We start from the raw sequence: 17,548 nt of genomic DNA on the forward strand, positions 1-17,548 counted from the left end.
CATGCACACTTCACTTAAAGACAAAGCTAGACCTGCATTTCAGACTCTGTCCTCCATTGAATTAGTTTAATGTTTTAAAGTTACAAAACAAGGCAGAAGGTGAAAACTTTAAAGAGGAGTGGAGGAACACGTTGTTCACACAATGAATGGTGGGTATATGAAATGAGCTGCCAGAGAAAGTGTCAGGAGCAGGTACAGTTACAATGTTTAAAAGAGATTTAAACAGGCATGTGGAGAGGAAAGGTTTAGAGGGCTAAGAGCCAAACACAGCACCTTCGCTGGTGTGATCAAAATGGGCCAAATGGCCTGATTCATGACAATAGAATTATATCCCTCCTTAAATAAAGCAGTCAAAACTGCGAGCATTTGCTCTACTTCTCTGAAACAGAATCAGAATCAGGTTTGATATCACCATCATATGTTATGAAATTTGTTGTCTTTGCACCAACAGTACAATGCAATGCATAATACAAAGTAATAGAAAAATGTGAATTACATTAAATATATATAATGGAACATTATATAATCTATTATATATATATATATATATATATATATATATATATAATATACAGTGCAAAAATAAAAATTAAAAAGTAGCAAAGTAGTGTTCATGGATTCAATGTCCATTCAGAAATCAGATGGCAGAGGGGGAGAAGCTGTTCCTGAATTGCTGCGTGTGTGCCTTCAGGCTTCTGTATCTTCTTTCTGATAATAGCAATGAGAACAAGGCAAGTCCTGGGTGATGAGGGTCCTTAATGATCGATGCCACCAATTTGAGACATTGCTCCTTGAAGATGCCCTGGTTACTACGAAGGTCAGCCCCCACGATGGAGCTGACCAAATTCACAACTCTATACATCTTCTTTGCAATAAAGGTTAACATTACATTTGTTAGTTTTAATGATTTGCTGTGCCTGCCTGCTGACTTTCTGCGTTAAGTGTAAACGGAAATGCAGAACCCTCCACGAAACAGCACGTTGTAGTCCCCTCACACAAACCTTCGACTCTACCCCAAAACACTTTGGAGTGAGGCAAAGAGACAAACTTCGAAAATGAGTGTGGATAGCCCAGTGCTGGTGCAAAAGGGGCCTTCAGGGATGGAAAGTCAGTCTGTTAACCAATCAAAGAAAACATTCAACAGCAAAGAAATCAGCCACCAACATAATATGGCTAAGAGATGTGAAGGAACTGAGATCTTATTATATTATTCATATTTAGAAATTACAAAACAACTACTGTATAATTCAAGTACTTCCTTCTCTTGAGAAGAAACTTAACTGATGCAAATTCTCACCTGTACGGAAGTGAGGGGCCAGACGAGGGTGTGGGCCTGATAGTGCAACAATAATTTGCACAGAAGAAGATCTTGGCACAACGCAAAGGTTGTGTTGTACAAGTTAGCTCCATGGTTTGCACAGAGCTCATAGATATCAACAGGTATTGCCCGACAGCAAAGAGCTTAATAATAAACATGAATCAGCTTCTCAGCATTGACAAGAAATGTAATACAAAGCAAATGCCGTGCTTACCAGAATAATTCTGTCATCACCCTCTGACACGCCCTTTCTTGTCTGCGTCAGAACTGGTCTTCAACTGAATTTTTTTCTCCTTGCAGACCTGCTGGGTGATTCCAGCATTCTTTTGTTTTATTTCCGGCATTTGCTTTATTCTAAACACAAGAGATTCTGCAGATTCTGGAAATCCAAAGCAACACAGAAAAAATGCTGGAGGAACTCAGCAGGTCGGACAGCATCTATGAAAATGAACAAACAGTCACTGCAGCAGGCCAAAGCCCTTCTTCAGCACTATTCTGCGGCTCACAGTTCCATCATTTGTCTTCTCCTCTCCACCTGCCAGTGTCCATCTCCTTCGATTTACACTCCCCAAATGACATAGATTCATTTCCTTGCAGGCATTCACAGTAGAACAAAGAAATGAAAAACTGTGCACAAACATAGGCAAGCAATCATTGTGCTAAAAGAGGACAAATCGTGCAAGTACAAAAATAAATAAATAGATAGATAAATAAATGGGAGGATGAATGAATGAATAAATGAATTAATAAATTAATTATTTATGCTGAGAACATGAATTGTAAAGTCCTAGAAAATGAGTCCATAGTTGTGGAATCACTTCAGAGTTGAGTAAGTGAAGCTATCCATGCTGGTTCAAGAGCCTGATTGGCAAACGATAAGAGTTTTATTTGCCTACTTATTTTGATTTAATTATTATGCATGTGTATATATAATGTCATTCAGTCTTTTCTCTATATTTATTTCTCATATACTTCATTGTACTGCTGCCATAAAGTTAACAAATTTCATAACGTATGCTGGTGATATTAAACCTGGTTCTGATTCAGAATAGCTGTTCCTGAAGCTCATGGTATGGGCTCCTGTTGCCTCATTTCCTGTTGCAACAGCAGAAGACAGCCTGGCCTGGATGACGGGGGTCCCTGATAATGAATATGCTCAGTGGTGGGGAGGGCTTTTCTTGTGATGGACTGAGCTGTATCCATTACTTTTTGTGGGCTTTTCTGTTCTTGACCATTGGGTTTCCATACCAGACTGTGATGCAATCAGTCAAGATACTTTCTATTGTTCATCTTTCAGTTTGTTAAGGATTTAGATGACATGCCAAATCTGCCAAACTTCTAAGAAAGTAGAAGCAATGTGGTGCCCTCTTTATATTGGCTGGTTCCATGGTTCCAAGACAAATCTTCTGAAATGATAATACCAAGGAATTTAAAGTTACTGATCCTCTCCGCCTCTGATCCCCTAATGAGGACTGGCTATTGGACCTCAGATTTCCTCCTCCTGTAGTCAATAATCAGCTCTTTGGTTTTGCTGATGTTTAGTGGGAAGTTGCTGTGACGCCATTCAGCCAGATTTTCAACCTCCCTCCTATAGGCCACTTCATCATCACCTTTGATTCAGCCAAAAACAATGGTGTCATCTGCAAAGTTAAGTGTGGTGTTGGAGCTGTGCCTAGCCCCACAGTCGTAAGTATAAAGTAATTAGAGCAGGGGGCTAAGCACACAGCCTTCTGGTGCACCAATGCTGATTGTGATTTGGGAGGAGATGTGGTTGCCAATCTGAACTGACTGCAGTCTGCAAGTGAGGAAATCGAGGATCCAGTTGCAAAAGGAAACACTGAGGCCTAAGTCTTGAGGCTTATTGATTAATTCTGAGGAGATGATAGTGTTGAACGTTGAGCTGAGTTAATGAAGAATGCCCAGTACTTAACTTATTGTCTCGTTTTGCTTCATTCTTTTTGGAACTACACTGGTTAACGCCACCATATGAATTCATATTTTGCAATAACGTATAATTCCCAGCTGTTGGACAGTTGACAGTATTTTTAGGTTTGGCCTGGTGTCCATGGAAAGTACAAAGAGTTCCAACTCACCCAGGAGAATAAAATATTGACCGGACATTTAAAAAAAAAACTGGTCTATCTTCACTTATTTCAAATATTATTATCATTTATCAACTATAAAAGCATTGGGCATGTCAACATGATGAACTGTCAAAAGTAATCTCATCAGAAATGAAGAGTTTTCTTGCATTTCAGTGCGGTGTGCGTATGAGAGTGACAGGAATTGTGGCCAGATCTGTTTGAGCTATGGTTGTACTATTGAGCTAGAGGTGCCTCTTCCATCTCTATCAAAACCCTTTTGGATAGAGACAAAATGGGATTGTGAGAAAGAGGAATGGAGAAAGGTAGATAAGTTATCCAAAAGGAGAAGATGACCATCTAAGTGGTCTAATTCCTTCCTCTCTCCTTCTCAGTTAATCCCTTGGGATAGGGCATGACTTATTTACATCCTAATGTTGCCGGTTTTGAGGTTGGTATTGAGGTCGATGTGGAAACCTCATCTCTCTCTGACAACGTAGGTCAGATGGGTAGGTGTGTTCCCCATACATAGAATCATAGATCAATATACATTGTCTACCGTATCACCACTTTCAAAGAATTATGTAAGTAAACCCCTTGGTTTCTTTGTTCTACACTTCCCTGGACCCTCCTATTCACTGTATAACCCCAGAGCCCAAGACCTCTTAGTTCTCCATTCCATCCCCAATGCTCCCTTGTCACCTTGAGTAGTCGCTGGCAAGTAGCTGGTGGGAAAGTTGCATTGCTTCAAAGCGGGTTTGAGCACATCCCTGCACGTTATGCTCAAACACTCACACTGACATTTGCTATCTCACATGATTGAGCTTAGAAGTGGGTGTCTGTTTTGGGAATGTGGTGTTAGGTACATGAAAATCATGTCTTGCCCAGTATAATGCAAAGACATTGAAGTCCATATAAAAAGATAGTTTTATAGAACATCTGAGTTCAAGAGCAATGAGGCAATATTACAGCTATATTAGACCGTAGTTAGACCCCACTTGGAATACTGTGTTGAGTTCTGGTCACCTCACTACAGGAAGGATGTGGATACTACAGAGAGAGCGCAGGGGAGATTTACAAAGATGTTGCCTGGATTGGAGAAATTTTTACCTTGGAGCGACGGAGGATGAGAGGTGACCTGATATAGGTGTATAAGATGGTGAGAGGCATTGATCATGTGGATAGCCAGAAGCTTTTTCCCAGGGACGAAGTAGCTAATGCAAGGGGGCATAGGGTTAAGGTGCTTGGAAGTAGTTAAAAGGGGGATGTCAGAGGTAAGTTTTTCACACAGAGAGTGGTGGGTGTGTGGAATGCACTGCCAGTGAAGGTGGTAGAGGTGTATACAATAGGGTCTTCTAAGAGGCTCATAGATAGGTACATGGAGCTTAGAAAAATAGAGGTAAAGAAATTCTGGGCAGTTTCTAGAGCAGGTTACATGGCTGGCACAACGTTACGGGCCGAAGGGCCTGTAATGTGCTGTAGATTTCTATGTTTCTATATACAGTGACAATAATTGTTTACAACTGTTTCCCCCGGGTTATAACAGGAAACTCTTTCCCATCGCCTCATCGAGCAGACATTCCAATACATGTTTCTCCTTGAACATACAGAGTTGTTTTGTATAATCACAGACATTCATAGGGTTGTATGGAAAGGAAACAGCCCTTTCAGCCCAACTCATTCATACTGACCAAAGTGCCTATCTAAGCTAATCCCAGTGCCTGAATTTAGTCTTTTATCTATGTATTGTCACAGCGTGCTCTCGGAGGAGAGGACCCACGTGAGGAGGAGCGGCAGGCTTTCTCTGTCAGGGAAGTTGCTGGCACAGGCTCAGTCCCGGGGCTGTGGACGGCTGGCTTGTGACTCGACCCATGAGGAGAGGAATGGCAGGAACCCCAGGATGAGAGGGAAGTATGAGGTTGGTCGTAGGAATGCCGACAACCTCGGAGGAGCGTCAGAGCGACTCCGGGAGGTGATTCATTCTCTCCAACTCAATGACTTCTCTAAGGCACTAAATGAGAGTCCTCTTTAAGTAATCACAGAATGTGGAAAATATGTGCCAGTCATACTTAACCTTGCAAGATTAAGCACAAGGGCCGAACAGCTCTAGTTAAGATAGCAATTAGTAAATACAGTGTACGTGCTCAAGGTCCCTAGAAACTCAACACTCCATGGCCAATTGCAGGGCTCGTGACACATATTTTAAATGTTGGAAATGTACCTGCCTCTATTACCTTCTCCTTTAGCAGCTTATTCCCTACTCCCACTGCTGTATATGTGTGGTGAACTACATATACCTGTCTGGACACGCCCCCTGCTGACTGCTCCTGTGGCTCCTCCCACAGACCCCGGTATAAAGGCGATTGAGGCCTGAGCCTGGCCTCTCAGTCTCCAGGATGTAGTATGGTGGTCACTCACTGATTGTTCCTTCTTCCGGTCAATAAAAGCTGATATCTCGCCTTTACGTCTCAGAGTGAGTTATTGATGGTGCATCAATATGTGAAAAACTTTCCTTGCAAATCCCCTGCATACCTTTCACCTCTTGCCCTAAATTTATGTCATCTAAACATCTTGAAGGTCCCCACTTGGCTCCCTATGCTCCAGGAACCAATCCCAGCCTACTCAATCTCTACTTCTAAATCAAGCCCTCTGATCCACAACTTTGTGAATCTTTATTGCACCCCTCCCTCCAGTTTGATCACACCATTCCTATAACAACACAACCTAAATGGCACATGATACTCCAAATAGAAAGTGCTTCAATTTAGGTTGATTCCTGGACTAAAGAGATTACCTTGAGGAAAGGTTCAGTTGATATTCACTGGAAAGTAGAGGAACGAGAGATAATCTTACTGAAGTGTGGTCTAACCAATGTTTTATACCACCTATAACAGGATGTCCCATCTTTTACAGAAAATGGCTGATGAAGGCAAACAAGACAGATACTTTGTCTACTTACATTGCTACTTTCAGGAAATCATGTACTTGCAGTAAGTCGATTCATTTATAAACCACTCAGAATAACAAAAAATACTGCAGTTGCTGGAAGTAAGACCATAAGACCATAGGATATAGGAACAGAAGTAGACTATTCGGCCCGTCGAGTCTGCTCCGCCATTCAATCACAGGCTAATCCAATTCTTCTAGTCATCCCCACTCCCCTGCCTTTCCCCCCGTACCCTTTGCTGCCCTGGCTAATCAAAAAGTATCTATCTCTGCCTTAAATACACCTAATGACTTGGCCTCCACAACCACTCATGGCAACAAATCTCACAGATTTACCGCCCTCTGATGTAATTTCTCTGCATCTCAGTTCTAAATGGACGTCCTTCAATCCTGAAGTTGTGCCCTCTTGTCCCAGACTTCCCACCATGGGAAATAACTTTGCCAGATCTAATCTGTTCAGGCCTTTTAATATTTGGAATGTTTCTATGAGATTCCCGCTCATTCTCCTGAACAGGGAATACAGCTTAAGAGCTGCCAGACATTCCTCAGACAGTAAACCTTTCATTCCTGGAATCATTCTCGTGAATCTTGTCTGTATGTCAGTATGTCCTTTCTAAAATAAGGAGCCCAAAACTGCACACAATACTCCATGTAGTCTCACGAGTGCCTTATAGAGCCTCAACATCGCATCCCTGCTCTTACATTCTATACCTGTAAAAAATGAATGCCAACATTACATTCGCCTTCTTCACCACTGACTCAGTCTGGAGGTTAACCTTTAGGGTGTCCTGCACAAGGACTCCCAAGTCCCTTTGCATCTCTGCATTTTGAATTCTCTCCCCATCTAAATAATAGTCTGCCCATTTATTTCTTCCACCAAATTGCATGACCATACACTTTCCAACAATGTATATCATTTGCAACTTCTTTGCCCATTCCCTTAAACTATCCAAGTCTCTCTACAGGCTCTCCGTTTCCTCAATACTACCTGTTCCTCCACCTATCTTTGTATCATCTGCAAATTTAGTCACAAATCCATTAATCCCATAGTCCAAATCATTAATTATACATTGTAAAAATCAGCGGTCCCAACAGTGACCCCTGTGGAACTCCCCTGGTAACTGGCAGTCAGCCAGAATAGCATCTCTTTATTCCCACTCCCTGTTTTCTGCCGATCAGCCAATGCTCCACCCATGCTAGTAACTTCCCTGTAATTCCATGGACTCTTATCTGGCTAAGCAGCCTCATGTGCGGCACCTTGTCAAAGACCTTCTGAAAATCCAAATACACCACATCTACCACATCTCCTTTTGTCTACCCTGCTTGTAGTTTCCTCAAAAAATTGTAGTAGGATAATCAGGCAGGATTTTCCTTTCAGGAAACCATGTTGTCTTTAGCCTATCTTGTCATGCGTCTCCAGGTACTCTGTAATCTCATCCCTAACAATCGATTCCAAAAACGTCCCAACCACTGATGTCAGGCTAACGGGTCTATAGTTTCTTTGCTGCTGCCTCCCACCCTTCTTAAATAGAGGAGAAACATGTCTGAAATATAAGCAGAAGATCACAGAAAGACTCAACAAGTAAGGCAGCATCTGAAGCTAATGAATTTAAAATTAAATTAATGGACATTTCAGCAGAACTGATAAGGAGAAAGAAGTCCATTTTATACTTTAAAGAGAAAGATTAGCTTTATTAATCAAGTGTAATTTGAAATATTGAAAAATACAGTGAAAAGCGTCATTTGCATCAAAGGAAATCAACGAGGATTGTACCGTCAGCCCAGAAGTGTTGTCACACCTCCAGTGCCATCATCTGATGCCCCCTACTCACTAACCCTAACCGAATGTCTTTGGAATGCAGGAAGAAACCGAAACACCCAGACAAAACCCACCTAGTCATGGGTTACAGTGTGGTATTGATTAAAGAATGGATTAATGGTGGGGGGGGAGGAGGCAGGGGTGGTGGTCAGAAAGAGGTAACATAAATGAATAAACTTAAAATCTGTCAGATAAGAGAAGTTAATGGGAATACAAGCAATGGAATAAGATGAAGAAGCAGGGTGAAGCAAGACTAATCATGTCACACCATGCTAACAGACAGAGAAACTGCAGCCAATAGCACAGATGGATTAGTAAGGGAAAATGTTGAAAGCCCTCAGAAGGTCAGGCAGCGGCTATAGAAAGAGAAATGTTTCAAGTCAAAATTCCTTTGTCTGAATTGGAAAGGAAGTTTTCAGTTGCAGTTCCCTGGGGAAACTCAGGTCACCCCTGCAGACTAAACGCAGTTGCTCTGCACAACCGTCACTCAATCTGGGCTTGGCTTCACCTTGAGCAACAATGAATCTAGCAGAGACTCTCAGCAGGATGAGCAGTAAATGTAGATGGAAAGGAATTGTCGACATTTTAGGTTGAAACATGCTTCAGGAGTGTAGTTTCTGATGCCCTGATGCAGGGCTTTGCCCCAAAACGCCAACATTTCCCTTTCTCCCACGGATGCTGATCAACCGATTGATACCTTCCAGTTTCCAGAGTCCTGAAGAAGGGTCTCAGCCCGAAATGTTGACTGTTTTTGCATTTCCATAGATACTGCCTGGCTGCTGAGTTCCTCCAGCATTTTGTGTTTATCACCCTGGTATCTGCAGTCTCTTGTGCCTCCATTTTCCTTCAACAATGTATCTAATACAAATAATCATGCATACTTCTTTATGTAACTTTGGTAAACTTGAGTACCTTTCAGACATGAGCATCGAGCAACACAAAGAGGAAAATGGGTGCTGTGTGCTTCCTGGAAGTGGGACAACTCTTCTCTCTGAGCTTCTGAGTCCCAGAAATTCTCTTTCCAAATAACTTCCGAAGTTTTTTTCACAAGCACTGTAAGTTCTAAAGTGCCAAGGAATCATTAATGTACACTTGTGCTGCAATCACCCTGCTGATTTAACTTGCAAAGAGCAAACAGAAACCAGGAGAACAACAGTAAAATAACAATGTATGTCAGAGAGATAGGAAAGACCTAAAGAGACAGTCAGAAGGCAGAATGAAGAATCACGGGAAAGATTAATAATAGTTGAGAATAATTGAAAACTTATACAGAGCCTGCCTGACTAACTGATCCGATAAAATTTCACCCATTTGATCACCTTAGCTCATAGAAATGATCAAACGTTGTTGGAAATCACTATACTTTCCAGCCTTGACCCGTATGATGATCAGTTTTTTTGACAGTGAACTGAAAGCATTGTCGAGTTTTCATAAAGACAAGCACCAACATACTTGGGAATGTGTGCATGTCTATACTCTCAGTTCCTCAAAGCAAAATACAGCAAGCAGATCCATTGTTGCTGATAAACACTGGGAAAGCAATGAGCCAGCCGTGAGCAAGAATGCTGACTTTAAACAGGCTGCTGACAGCAGTCAACAGGAATTTCCAAACATAATTTTAAAAGAAGTACACGACTCATCGAATTCTTGGGTCACGCACAAAAGGAGATTTCAGTTTGCCCTCCATTTGGTAATCCAAACCAGATGAGTGATTTTAAAAAGAATTATGAACAATAAAAGAATACCGGGCCATAGCCAAAAAGATGTAAAAGTAAACAGGAGATCCTTCATCATCTGGAAAGTGAAAAGATCAAGAATCAGTTTGTGAAATCCTCAACCAATGTGTTTTTGCCTCCATTGCATATATGAATAAGAACCCAATTTATTCTTCTAGAGGCAACACGAGTGAATCTGCAGATGCTGGAAATGAATAAAAACACAAAATGCTGGCAGAGCTCAGTAGGCCAGACAGCATCTATGGGAAGAGGTAGTGACGACGTTTCGGGCCGAAACCCTTCATCAGGAGTAAAGTAACATGGGATGGTCTAGGGGGAATAAGAAGTGGGGGGAGGGATGAAGTGGAGAGCTGGGAAGTGATAGGCTGAAGGGAAATGGGCTAGGGTGAAGGTGGAGAATTATGGGAAATAAAAGAGAAAGAAAGGTAGGGCTGGGGGAGATTATAGTGAGGGGGGAAAAAGAGAGAGAAAGAGAACCAGACTAAAATTATAGATAGGGATGGGGTGGGGGGGGGGCAGGGTTATCAACAGAGGTCTGTGAGTTGAATGTTCATGCCGGCAGGTAGGAGGCTACCTAAGCGGGAGATAAGGTATTGCTCCATCCACCTGCTTGTGGCCTCATTTTGACGGTAGAGGAGGCCATGGACAGACATATCGGAGTGGGAGTGGTCTGTGGAATTGAAGTGTGTGGCCACAGGGAGATCCCGCTACTGCTGGAGGACTGAGCGCCGATGAGGGTCTGCGGTGGGTCTCCCCAATGAATAAATGGCCACATCGGGAGCAGCGGATACAGTATATCACCCCAGTTGACTCACAGGTGAAGAGGTGCCTCACCTGAAAGGACTGTCAGGGGCCTGGGATGGTGGTGAGGGAAGAAGTGTGGGGGCAGGTGTAGCACTTCTTCCGTTTGCAGGGATAATTGCCTGGCTGGAGGTCGGTGGGGAGGGATGGGGGGGGATGAATGGATAAGGGAGTCGCGTAGGGAGCGGTCCCTGTGGACAGCCGAGAGTGGGGGGGAGGGGAAGATGTGGCTGGTGGCGGGATCACGTAGGAGGTGGCGGAAGTTACGGAGGATTATACGTTGGATCTGTAGGCTGGTAGGGTGATAGGTGAGGACCAGGGGGACTCTATCCCTGGCGGGCTGGCGGGGGAATGGGGTGAGGGCAGAGGTGTGTGAATTATGGGAGACGGTGAAATACAGTAGCTGTGAGAGTCTGACTATTCCTCCTCCCACCCTGTCTCCTGCAAAAATGCAATCCCTTTCTCTCAATTCCTCCACCTCTGCCGCATCTGCTCTCAGGGTGAGGTCTTCCATTCTAGGACAAAGGAGATGTCTTCCTTTTTTAAAGAAAGGGGCTTCCTTTCGTCCACCATCAACTCTGCCCTCCATCGCGTCTCCCGTATTTCATGACCATCACCATCATCCTAGGCCCCCGACAGTCGGCACCACTTCACCTGCGAGTCAACTGGGGTGATATACTGTATCCGGTGCTCCCGATGTGGCCATTTATACACTGGGGAGACCCGCTGCAGACTGGGAGACCGTTTCGCTGAACACCAGCGCTCAGACCTCCAGCAGTGGCTGGATCTCCTTGTGGCCACACACTTCAATTCCACGGACCACGCCCACTCCGGCATGTCTGTCCATGGCCTCCTCTACCGTCAAGATGAGGCCACATGCAGGTCGATGGAGCAATACCTTATCTCCCGCCTAGGTAGCCTCCTATCTGCCGGCATGAGCATTCAACTCACAGACCTCTGTTGATACCCCTCACCACCCCCCCCCACTTACCCCATCCCTATCTATAATTTTAGTCTGGTTCTCTTTCTCTCTCTTTTCCCCCCGCACTATTATCTCCCCCCAGCCCTACCTTTCTTTCTCTCTTATTTCCCATAATTCTCCACCTTCCCCCTAGCCCATTTCCCTTCAGCCTATCACTTCCAAGCTCTCTGCTTCATCCCTCCCCCCACTTCTTATCCCTCCTCGACCATCCCATGTTACTACACTCCTGATGAAGGGTTTCGGCCCGAAAAGTCGTCACTACCTCCTCCCATAGATGCTGTCTGACCTGCTGAGTTCTGCCAGCATTTTGTGTTTTTACTCTTCTAGAATTTGCTTTTATTTTCTTTGGATCATTTTATCACAAATGCAGAATGTAGTTGATGGATATCAGTAAAGACAGGAATAACATTTGCTCACCCATACTGTGTGCAGTTCTGGTTGCTGCGTTACAGGAAGGAGAGAGTGCAAAAATGGTTAACCAGGATGCTGCCTGATTATACACTCAGTGACCACTTCATTCGTACCTCCTGTACTAATGAAGTCCAGAAGGACTTGCTGCCATAGCCACTCATTCCAATGTTCAGTCTGTTGTGCATTCAGAGATGCTGTTCTGCACAGTACTATTGTAACATGTGGTTATTTGAGTTATTGCTGCCTTCCTGTCAGCTTGAACTAGTCTGGCCATTCTCCAACCTCTCGCAATAACAAGGGATTTTTGTTCCCAGAACTTTGGCTCACCGGATGTTTTGTTTTGTTTTTTGCACCGTTCTCTGTAATCGCTAGTGACTGTTGTGCGTGAAAATCCCAGGAGCTCAGCTGTTTCTGAGATACTCAAACCACCCTGTCTGGCACCATATAACAATTACAGCATGGAAACAGGCCATCTCGGCCCTTCTAGTCTGTACTAAACGCTTATTCACACCTAGTCCCTCCGACCTGCACTCAGCCCATAACCGTCCATTACTTTTCCTGTCCATATACCTATCCAGTTTTACTTTAGTGACAATATTGAACCTGCCTCTACCACTTCTACTGGAAGCTCGCTCCACACACTACCACTTTCTGAGTAAAGAAATTCCCCTCGTGTTACCCCTAAACGTTTGCCCCCTAACTCTCAACTCATGTTCGAAACTCCCCTACTCTCAATGGAATCTATCATCCCATGGTCAAAGTCACTTAGATCAAGTTTCTTCACCATTCTGATGTTTGGTCAGAACAACAATTGAATATCTTAACCAAGTCTGCATGATTTCATGCATGAATTGGCTGATTAGATATTTGCATTAATGAGCAGGTATATGGGTGTGCCTAACAAAGTGGCCACTGAGTGTAGAGTATTAGCCTTAGGAAAGTTTATTAGCATTAGCAATAGCAACAAAAAGCTGGAGGATCTCAGCATCTATGTTTCGGGCCGAAAGTCCTGATGAAGGGTCATGTCTGGTTTCCTTTCACCTTCCAAAGATGTACTGGTTACTAGGGTAATTGGCCTCATGGGCACTGTTGGTTCATTGGTTCAGATGGGGCTGTTACTGTGCTGTATCTCTAAATCATCATCATCGTATGACATAGGCAATCATGATCCCCTCGTCATAAGTGTTCTTGGCAAATTTTTCCTCAGAAGTGCCTTCATCTGGGCAGTGTCTTTACAAGCTGGGAGACCCCAGCCATTATCAATGCCTTTCAGGGATTGTCTGCCTGGTGTCTGTGGTCACATAACCAGGACTTGTGATATGCACCAGCTGCTCATACGACCATCAGCCACTTGAACCCATGGCTTTGTGTGACTCTGATCAGCAGTGGGGGGAGGAGGGGTTGCACTAAGAGGGTGCGATGCCTTGCTCAAGGGTGACCTGCAGGCTAGTAGAGAGAAGGAATGCCTTTACACACCCTTTGGTAGAGACATATCTTCACCCTACCACCCGCTTCTTCTAGACATCGACAGAAGTGAACGCAGGTCACTGGTGCTATAATAATGCATCACTGCTACATTACTGTGACACCCTACTCTTTGTTAGTGTTTTATTTCTAACTGAATAAACGATAACTAACTTTTCCAAGTTGGACAAACTTGCATTGCTCATTCTGAAACATTAGAGTCTAGAGTGTGCCCTGATAGGGAAGATGGTCAAAGTCTTAGTTCTGGGATGAAAATGGCAATATATTTTAGCCCTTAGCTTTAAGGTGAGGGGGAAAGTTTCAAGGAGATTAATGAAGCAAGTTTTTTTACTCAGAGAGTGGGCTATATCTGGAAGGCACTGACAGGGGAGATGGTGGAAAAGGATACACAGCGTATGAACAGGTATGCATGGAGGATTTAGGCCATGTACAAACAAATGGGATTAGTATGGATTTGCATCATAGTTAGCACAGACATTGTGGGCAAAAGGGCCTGTCCCTATGTGTATTGTTCTATGTTCTATGATTCTCTAGTCATTAAGTTCCTGCTACTGTCCATATGGTACTTGCACATCCTCCCCATGAACGTGTGACTTTCCTCTGGGTTCTCTGGTCTCCTCCCACAGACATACCAGTCAATAGGATAATTAGTCATTGTAAATCATCCCGTGATTAGGCTAGGACAAAATTGGAGGATGGCTCAAAGAGCTGGAAGGGCCTATTTCATGCTGTAGCTCCATAAAAATAATAAAAATAAAACAACTGGATTAAGGAGAAGTTGCTTCTGGTCCCCACAGTCCTTGTGGAAGTAATTTATGGCATTTCTGAGAAACGTATCCAGAAAAAAAATAGATTTAGAAGGGCAAATGGCAGGAGGATATTTATTTGTTATTTTGTACATTGCTGGCAAAACCAACATTTAATGGCCATATCTAACGCTCTTTGAAGAAGGGGATTTATCCATCTTATTGAAGTGTTGTAATCCTGCACTGCCACTGGGGCGGGAGTTCCAGTCACAGTGATGGATCAGTCGGGTAGGGTGCAACCTTGTGGGAGGCATGGAGGTGGTAGTGTTCCCATTGTTCCGCTTGGTAGCAGACTTCATGGGTATGAGAGACGCGGTCAGAGCAGCCTGGATGAGTAATTCCAGTAAAGAGTTAATCCTTGTGTGTGTCAAATGTCTTCACCACAGTGGCCTTGGGTGTGTGTAACTAGCTGCAGAAGCCTCAATATGAGAATGAGATATGAACATGGGCAATGCAACGGTGAGGATACGGCCACGAGGACATGAAAGTTATGTGAACATTGATGGGGGAGGGCAGTGGGTGGCGTTGGTGAAAAGTCATGGTAAGTGATCTGAGATGGTGTTAATGTACTGGTCCACTGACTGCAGCATTTTGTATCAGTGGAGTGGGTATAAAGGCAGACTGGTCAGTGGGCTCGGGAGAAGTTTGCTGGGGCCTTACGGGCTGGATTGCAAAGAGCACTGCAGGAAATGTGCTGCAGGGAGAGGGGCAATCTAAATGAGTATTTTAACGCTTCTCTGTTCTGACCTAATAAACAATGTTTCAAAATAGATAAAGTTGTTTGTCTTCCTGCCCTACCAGCCAAATCTGCAACCCTTTTAGTTAAGCGTTTGGTGAGCTGGCAAGGATCTGGTGGATGCGATAGAAAGCAAAAAATGTTTAGCAGTAAGTGTAAGAAGGAAGGCCCAGCCCCATGTGAAGAATACTGGACTCGTGGCAGTGTGGAGGATCAGAGGGATCTTGGTGTCCGAGTCTATAGGACACTCAAAGCAGGTTGACTCTGTGGTTAAGAAGGTGTTTGGGGTATTGGCCTTCATCAATTGTGGAATTCAGCTTAGGAGCTGAGGGGTAATGTTACAGCTATATAGGACCCTGGTCAGACCCCACTTGGAGTATTGTGCTCAGTTCTGGTCACCTCACTACAGGAAGGATGTGGAAGCCATAGAAAGGGTGCAGAGGAGATTTACAAGGATGTTGCCTGGATTGGGGAGCATGCCTTATGAAAACAGGTTGAGTGAACTCAGCCTTTTCTGCTTGGAGCAACAGTGGATAAGAGGTGTACAAGATGATGAGAGGCATTGATCGTGTGGATAGTCAGTGGCTTTTTCCCAGGGCTGAAATGGCTGCCACAAGAGGACACAGGTTTAAGGTGCTGAGAAGTAGGTACAGAGGAGATGTCAGGGGTAGGTTTTCTACACAGAAAGTGGTGAATGCATGGAATGGGCTGTCGGCAGCAATGGTGGAGGCAGATTCAACAGGGTCTTTTAAGAGACTTTTGGATAGGTACATGGAGCTTAGTAAAATAGAGGGCTATGGGTAAGCCTAGTAATTTCTAAGTTAGGGACAAGTCCGGCACAACTTTGTGGGCCGAAGGGCCTGTATTGTGCTATAGGTTTTCTACGATAACTCCGCCGGGTTTGGCAGCCTGGCCAATTTGCTGGCAGACTACGGTGCAGTGGTGAATTGAACGGACAAACTCAACCACCCCACCACCTCCCCCGAGGCGTAAAGATGAGCCGCCATCTCATGTCCATACTAAAGGGGTTAAGGTTCATGGACAAGAAGAGGAGACAGAGAGGTTCTCTTTTGTCTGATGGCGGCCATCGTTAAGCAACAAAATGAGGCAATCACTCAGAAAGAGTAAATCTTAAACACGAGGGGACAGAAGTGGAGGAGAAACCTGGAAGTGTGACCACCTCGATGGTGACTAAAGAGTATTTCTCCAAAGAACTGGCGGAGTTGAGGGTTCGGTATCAATGGAAGTTGGGGAGCCACTAGCAACATCGGTGTTAAGGGTGTGGAATTCGAGAGGAGGTGGTGTGATATTATCCGCCAGGAAATGGGGACCCTGGGAGGATTGTCATTAAATCATGGGATGAACAATGCCCTACGGGGAACAGAAGGTAGGAACTGTGGAAATTCCTGGAGGGCAAGGCTGAAGAGGTGTTCTAATAGAACAGAGTGCATACTCTTCGTACAGCCTTTCTGTTCAAGCCTAGGAACTAAGTTCTCTAGGCATACCAAGACAAGATAAAGAGGCAACTGAAGGATCCTAAGGCAACTCTTACAATCGGACAGTTACTTTACTAATTCTCAAGTACTGTTGGCCTTTAACACCAGGATTTATTGGTTACACCTGAAATATGTATTATGGTTGGTACTTAAATATGCAAATGATGGGATTCAGAAGTGCACACAGTTACTATTGGATCAATATTTGTATACAGCTGGTTAATTACTGTATAAAAATGGCATTTCTTTGTTCAGACTTCAGAACAGTGTGGCAAAATGGTCTATGCTGTTCACCTTGTGCACGTGTAAAATGAAGTGTGGTTGAGGAGTAAGCGGCTTCCAGTTAGTCAGCAGCAACAATTGCTGGACGTTCCACCGAGATGGCTAAGCCTTGACCTTGCTCAAGAAATTGTGCCCTGGTACCTGACCAGTCCCCCAGATCACAGGCAGCTCGTTTTGAGCAAAGGGCTGAGCCTGCTGTCGGAAATACAAATTTGCTGCTGTGCGGAGTAGTCAAGGTCCGTCATCACTTCGTTCGCCGACATATTGAGAAACAGGAGTTAATGGAGGAAAGCTGCAGCAATAAGGAAGAAGTGGAGGGCAGGGGAGCAGGGCTCTGGTGCTGCAAATGCACCTGTGGGCCAAGTCCCACACAAAGGGTGTGAGAGTGAGTGAGAAAAGGAATTCCAAAGTGTAGCTGACCGTGAATAAGTGAATGATGTATGAGAGTCCCCTGTCCTGGACACCCTGATGGGGACTGCGGTGGGGAGCATATCTGTACGTTATGTACCAGCAGAACCAGTATGTTGAGGAATGGATGGAAACTGCAAGATGGTCTGAATTTAATCAATGGAGAAATGAGAAGAGATGTAGCTGAGAGAGAGGTAAAGGATAATGGTGTCTACCTCAGTGTTTTAAACGAAGCAACTGG

Source organism: Hypanus sabinus, chromosome 30, assembly GCF_030144855.1.
Source record: "Hypanus sabinus isolate sHypSab1 chromosome 30, sHypSab1.hap1, whole genome shotgun sequence".
NCBI lineage: Eukaryota > Metazoa > Chordata > Chondrichthyes > Myliobatiformes > Dasyatidae > Hypanus > Hypanus sabinus.